The following is a 6,554-nucleotide window of genomic DNA, read 5'->3' on the forward strand; positions in this document are numbered from 1 at the left end:
AGGAGAGGGCGTGGGGCCCTGAGGGAAGCCATCTGGCAGTTTTGATGGGTTATCACTGAAGTTGCTGGCAAATGGGAAGATCCAACTGGAATCCCACAAACTACTGTTTGTTACACTCAGCTAACTGGTGTGTGTGTGTGTGTGTGTGTGTGTGTGTGTATGTGTGTAGCACCTGGATGACTGCTGCAGACAACAAAGGCAGGAAAGCTGATTCTCAAGTGGACAGTCCTGCAAGGATGGGAGCAGGAAGAAGGCTATGTCTTGGTGGAGAAAGCCTGTGCTTTGGGATGGAGAGTCCCTCCTTCCTCTGTGCTCCCTCCTGAATCTTTGGGCTGCATCCCATGCATATCTCCCACCTGGAGCCTATTTGACACTGGAAGAGATGTCTCACACAGCATTCTCTCTTGAACGCTGCATTTCTCAAGCCTTATGAATGGCCTCAATGGCAAAATTGGCTATGTGGTTAAATACTTTTAGAAATTTGAGGTAAGCAAAATTAAAAAGTTTTGAGACATGGGGCAGAAAAGTGACCTGTTTATCAACTAATTTTCCCAAGTAGTGCCTCCTATATGAGGGGTTGAGCATTTCTTGTGTCAGGTGCTTAGCAGATACTCTCAGAAAGTCTGTCTCAGTACTTATCACTGGAAAGTGCAGAAAGCAACTGATTAGGCAGAGACATTCTATGGTAGGAATACTTATATGTTCTTGGGATACTTATATATACATTAGAGTAGCCTGTCAGCCAGAATGATTTCTTAGTAAGAGGATTTAGTTACAAATGGAGAAATAGTGTAGCGATAGCAAAACACTTTTGAACCCAGATGCATGGCCACTCTGTCACTAGGTCTCAGAGTTTTCAGGAGAACCTTGAAGCACCCCATTACCATTTTCCCTAGCTGTCTTTAGTTTCTTGTCCATCTCCCTGGTTGCCATGTGGTCCAGAGGTTGAGGCTAACATTAGGTGACCTCATAAAGGCTGCCTTGGACAGGGGATACACTTACTGAAGATGTGTACCTTTACCTACTTGTGCTAAGCAATGCAGGGCCTGCACTATCTGAGCGCCTCTCCTGGACTATGCACTACAGTGGGCAATGTGAGTCTTGGTCACCATGGCTTGCTCCCTGCCTCTTGTGCCTTCTGGCTGACTTCTCCCCAGCCGGACTCTCTTGCTTAGGCTGGGTGGGAGTCAGGCCAGGATTTCTCTGAGGAAGAGAGAAGATTTGTAAATCTTATTAGTTTAGGAATAAGGATGTGGGTCCCATGAGCAACTCTTTTCTTAATGAAGGAAGCATATGGCGAGAAAATCAAGTGATGGGGTAGATACCTGCCTCCCTGTCTTCACACAGCATCAGAGTGTCCCACTGCAGAGGTTTCTAGATCATCTGAGGACTCGGGGATGGGTATGAGTTTGAAATTAAAGAAGTTTAAGATCTTTAGTTCTCTATAATAGACATTTAGGCCAAAGAGGACCTTTCGTCTTCTGAAGCCAATGAGGGGACCCTTTGTTGTCATTCCCCTGATCTGGGCCAGCTCCTTTGGAAGAAGCTTCCCTTAGTTCCTCCCCCGATGGCCTTTTGGCTCCTGAAGGCCTGTTCTAGGTGGTTGCAGAAAGCTCTGCATTTAGCACTTCTAGGGCCATCTGCCCTACCTCTAGCCACGGGGCAGCAGCAGGAGGCTGCTCCATGCCAGGCCTTAGGCTCTGGGGATGTGGGGTCTGATCCCACCACCAGCTTCACTTACAAATTCTGACCTCTGAGCTGAGCCAGTGAGCTTCCTGTGCCAGTATTTCTAAGACCATGGGTCCTGTGGCATTTCTTTAGAAGTGTTCACACATACAAGCGTGCACACACGTGTGTTCACATATGTGTGTAGTGCAAAAGTGAGCTCTTGTCACACAAGCACACATATACATTTAGGGTGTGCTAATAAATGCACAACCACACTCAGGTGCACAATCATATATGTACATAAGGTCACATGTGTAGACACCACCACAGGAAAGAGGGAGGTGAGTGAGGAGAGGCCCGCTGCAGTGTCTGGGTAGTTGCCTTACTGTGTCATCATCCGTTCTCTGCACAGGTTAGTAGCTGTCGCCATTTCCCCACCTGAGCCTTCAACCACATCCAATTAGCACTTCCCGGCTGTGGTGTGGCCAGCCTCTCTTAATGAGAGTCATGCTCTGTCAGAACATGAGGTACTACTTGAGTTTTTGAAAGCAAGTGCCTTCCTGAAAGCTCAGGTGAGGACACTGGTAGAGTAGCCCTGTGGTCCACCTCTGAGCAGGCAGGTCTCAACTCTTGGAACCAGAAACTGGCTGGCCTACAGCGACTTAGACATTTCAGGATTCCACACACAACTGTCCACATGGCTCAGAAATTCACCCAAAGCTGTCTACATGGCTCAGAGTTCAATGCATGGCTGTCCACATGGACAGGATGGAGGGTGAGGCCAGGTCTTGCTCCTGGAGCACAGCTTCCTCCAGTTACTGAATTCCCTTGGATGTTCAGGAGGCCTGATTGGCCCACAGTTCATGTCAGGACGCTCCAGGTGAGATGGGCATCAGGCTTTGAAGCTTGTTTGGGTGAAGGATTAGGAGTCTTAGCAAAGCAGAGTTGCCCAGCTGTGATGAAGGCCATGGTGTTCCTTGTCTGCTCCATGCAGCTTTGCCAGGAGTGAGTGCAGGGTAGAAAGAGGTTGAGCCAGCCTGAGATCACAGTGGCCTCTCTGGCCTCTCTCTCTTTCACTGATAGATCTAGATGTTTTCTCAGCTCTTTCCTGGTGGGGATGTAAGGTTCTGTCCCTGCTGAGTGGTACAGTGGTTACTATTTAAAATGGTTTAATTTCTGTGGGGTTCACAGTTTTGAGCTTTGCTTTCCTCCACAAAGGAAAGATACTATTTGTTGACCTTGTACTACACTGAAGCACAGCTCTGTCTGGCCTGTAGGAAGGGGCCTGACCATGCTCTCAAGCTAGGGCTACAGTAACAGGCCATTGGTGCAAAGACTGTGGAGCTAGACCACCTTAAGAGGAGGCATCTGAGTAAGCTCTTCTCTGTGAACCTCTGTCAGCCTCTCCCACTTTCTTTTCTGCCAAACTCTCCTGGCTCCCCAGCTTCCCTTCAGTCATTCCCAGAGTCTTCTTCTCGGAACACAGTTTTCAGGAGGCTACTTCCAGGCTGAAGCTCTCTATGGCCCTTAGCATAGTTTATGCTCTTCAGTCTCATAGAAAACACTCCTCATTTGTGGCTCCACTCCCCTCCCAGCTCCTCTACCTCTCCTCAACCCCCACTGTAGTGCATTCACTGGTGGTCTCATCTCCACCTCTGGAACCTGTGAATTTCATCTGATTTGGAAATAGGTTCTCTGTAGATAGGAGCAAATTAAGGGTCTGGAAATGAGACCATTATGGATTATCCATCTGAGCCCTAGGTCCATGACACATTGCCTTTAAGAAACGCACAAGAAAAGAAAGCCGAGAAAAATGGAGGTAGAGTCTGGAGTGATCCAAACACAAGCCCAGGACCTGGAAGAGATGAAGATGGAGTCTTCCTAACACCTTTGGAGGAAATGTGGCCCTTTGATCTGTGAAACTTTGACTGTAGATGCCTGCCCTCTTAAACCGAGGAACTCAATTTCTGTTGTTTCAAGCCACTCAGTTTGTGCTAATTTGTTACAGCAACCGCAGATGACTAACACAGCCGCCACTCACTCTTCATTTCTGGACCCCAACCACTCTTCCCCTTCTCTGTGCCTTTTCTAGAACCACACTGAGTTGAATTGACATTGGGATGTATTAAGGGATGAGACCTTTAAGAGGTGATAAGGCCATAAGAGCTCTGCTCTTAGGAATGGACCAATGACTCTATCCATTATGATGGGAGTGGGCTAATTATCTCAGGAGTGGGCTCCTGATAAAAAGATACATTGAGCTAATTGCCTCTTCATGTCTCACATGTGCTCATTGCCCTTCAGCCATGTTTTGATCCAGCCCAAAGACCCTCTCCAGATCCAAGTCCCACGCTTTTGGACTTCTCGGCCTCCAGTGTGCCAAATAAGTTTCTATGTTTTATAATTTACCAAAGTTGCGATGTTCTCTTAAACCCTCTATTTTAAGAATCTCGAAGTCTAGGCCCATTCTGACCTGTAGGGAAGTGTTGCTGTGATTAACGACAATCATTGAGTTTTTTTAAATATCAGGCACCCAGCAAACTTCTTTACACAATTTAATTAGAGTTACCAGGCTTAGTGAATGAAAATACAGGATGCCCATTTACATTTGAATTTCAGATGTACACTAAATATTTTGTTGTATGAGTATGCCCTTGCAATATTTGGGACAGAATTACACTAAACAGCTATCAATTTTATATCTGAAAGTCTATTTTTAACTACAGGCCTGGTAGTTTTCTGCAGCCCTGACATAGCCATCATAGCAGTTTTAGGGAGTAGGTTGTAATAGGATCTTCAAGGTATAGATAAGAAAATAGAGGGTGAGGAAGTCTGTAGTATTTCACCGTTAGATGAAATAACCATTTAGACCCTGCACATTTTATAATGCATTCCCATCAGCATAGTCCTGAGTCCCAGAGAGCTGCTGGGACTTTCCTGAAGGCAGGATGGACTCTTTTTGTCATCCCCAGGAGACCACCTTTTGGCAGAAGTGGGGGAGGATTTCTGCACGGGAGCTGAGAAGAGGGAGACTTCTGGAGGAGGGGGAAATGAGTTTATAGGGACAGGCCTTCCAGTTGTAGAATGTAGAATCTGTGAGCCAAAAAGAAACCAAGAAAATACCAAATCTACAGTTTCTTAAGTGTGCACCCTGGAATAATCCTTAGGAGAGTCCATTGCAAAAGTGGATATTGCAGTCTCATGGTCACAGCAGGTAATTTGGGTAACTTCTAATTACATCAGCATATTAATACACAACCATCCTGGTACTCAGTAGCTCTGGAACTATATTAATACACTATAATGAAAACTTTATCACCAAAATCTTCTCTTTTCCTCCGGCCATCTCAGGGGTCGCTAGCAGCTCATAGGACACATTTGAACAACTGTTTACACAAAGAGCACGTGAGAAGCGTCCACTTTAGTTGGGACAAAGCCCCTTCCTTGTACAGCTGTGCACCATTCACAGATCGCTCGCTGGCACACCTCACCTGCCTGATCCCTTTGTTTAATTAATCATCTCAGATACCTACAGCCTAGTTCAGTTTCAATAACTGTTCAGTGAAAGGACAGATGGCCCAGCTGTCTGTGACTCACATACCTGGAGTCACTAGGACAGCACAGGGGCAAGCAGACTATTTCTTTCTCTGCTGACCACTATGCCAGAGCAGCTCATTATGAACCTTGCTGGCCCTGCCTCCTAGTTCCCACATTAGGCCTTCTTCATGAGCTCCCCCTGTCCCTTCCTGCCGTCCTTGTCCTGCCTCCAGAGGTGGGATGGATACTCTGTCATCCATCCCCCACATGTTGGAGGACAGCTATCTGTCTTCACAAGCCTGAGGCCATCATAGCCACAAGGAAGGAAGGGAGCCCAAGGAGGGAAACTCGGGACTCAGGAAAAATCTGTTTCCTGATGGTTGAGTAGGCCAGACCCAAGTGTGTTCGATCAATGTGTCTGATTTCAAATATGAAAGCTTTGGGAGAGGGCAGAATTGTTGAGAGACAGGATCAGACCAGGTAGGGACCAGGTGAGGGGACCGAGATCAATCGGCCTTGAAAGCAGGGTTAATTCCTGAGCTGAGAATCGTGACTGCTTCGAGGTCTCATAAATAAGCAAGTGGCAGCCTGAACTCTCAGTGCTGCTGAGAAGATGAGCCTGGAGTAATTGCAGGGCTCTGCTCACTGACTTCTCAGGCGGTGGGAGCCCCCACTGTTTGGGAGAACCTGGCCATCTTATTTATAGGCTGTGGAGGCCTTTACCCAACAGGGGGAAAAGCCCACCAGCAGGACAGCTCTACCAGCCTCTCTTTTGCCCCGCAACAAGCTCTAGACAAGTAGTGGCTGGGTCTGAGAAGAATTCCCACATTCTTTAACTCTTTTCCACTTGTAGCTTGGGTAATGCCTGGTGCAGGGCAATTTCTACCAGAGTAACGCCTGACTTGCTCCTGTGACTAGTCCTGGTGGTGGGACCTCTCCAGGAAGTCCAGTCTGGGTGCCACCTCTCCAGGAGAACCAGCCTGTATCAGACTCATCTCCACCAATATCGCAGTGAAGGACCCTTTGATCTGCCAAGGCAGACAGCCTTGGTCAGGGGAGGTGCGGGGAGATGTCCTGTCCCTACATCTGTCCTGGAACCATGCAGCTGATCTTGTGCCAGCCTTGGGGTCACCCATGGTAACTGGACCCAGCTGGCCCAGGTTCCTTGTCCATGGGCGCCCTGGTGGGGGCTACCTCCACAGCCCCAGACAATACCCAATGCTTTTTCTCAGAGAAGAATCAGCTTTTTCAGCTTTTGAGGTGGATTTGCTTAAGTGACCCATGAGTTCTATGCATCAGAGAACTTTAGAATTACTAATCAAGGGATGATGAATGTGTTAGTCAGTTTT

The sequence above is a fragment of the Heterocephalus glaber genome, unplaced genomic scaffold (assembly GCF_053883595.1).
Source record: "Heterocephalus glaber isolate CG9 unplaced genomic scaffold, H.glaber_assembly_v1.0 deba00001497, whole genome shotgun sequence".
NCBI classification, from domain to species: domain Eukaryota; kingdom Metazoa; phylum Chordata; class Mammalia; order Rodentia; family Bathyergidae; genus Heterocephalus; species Heterocephalus glaber.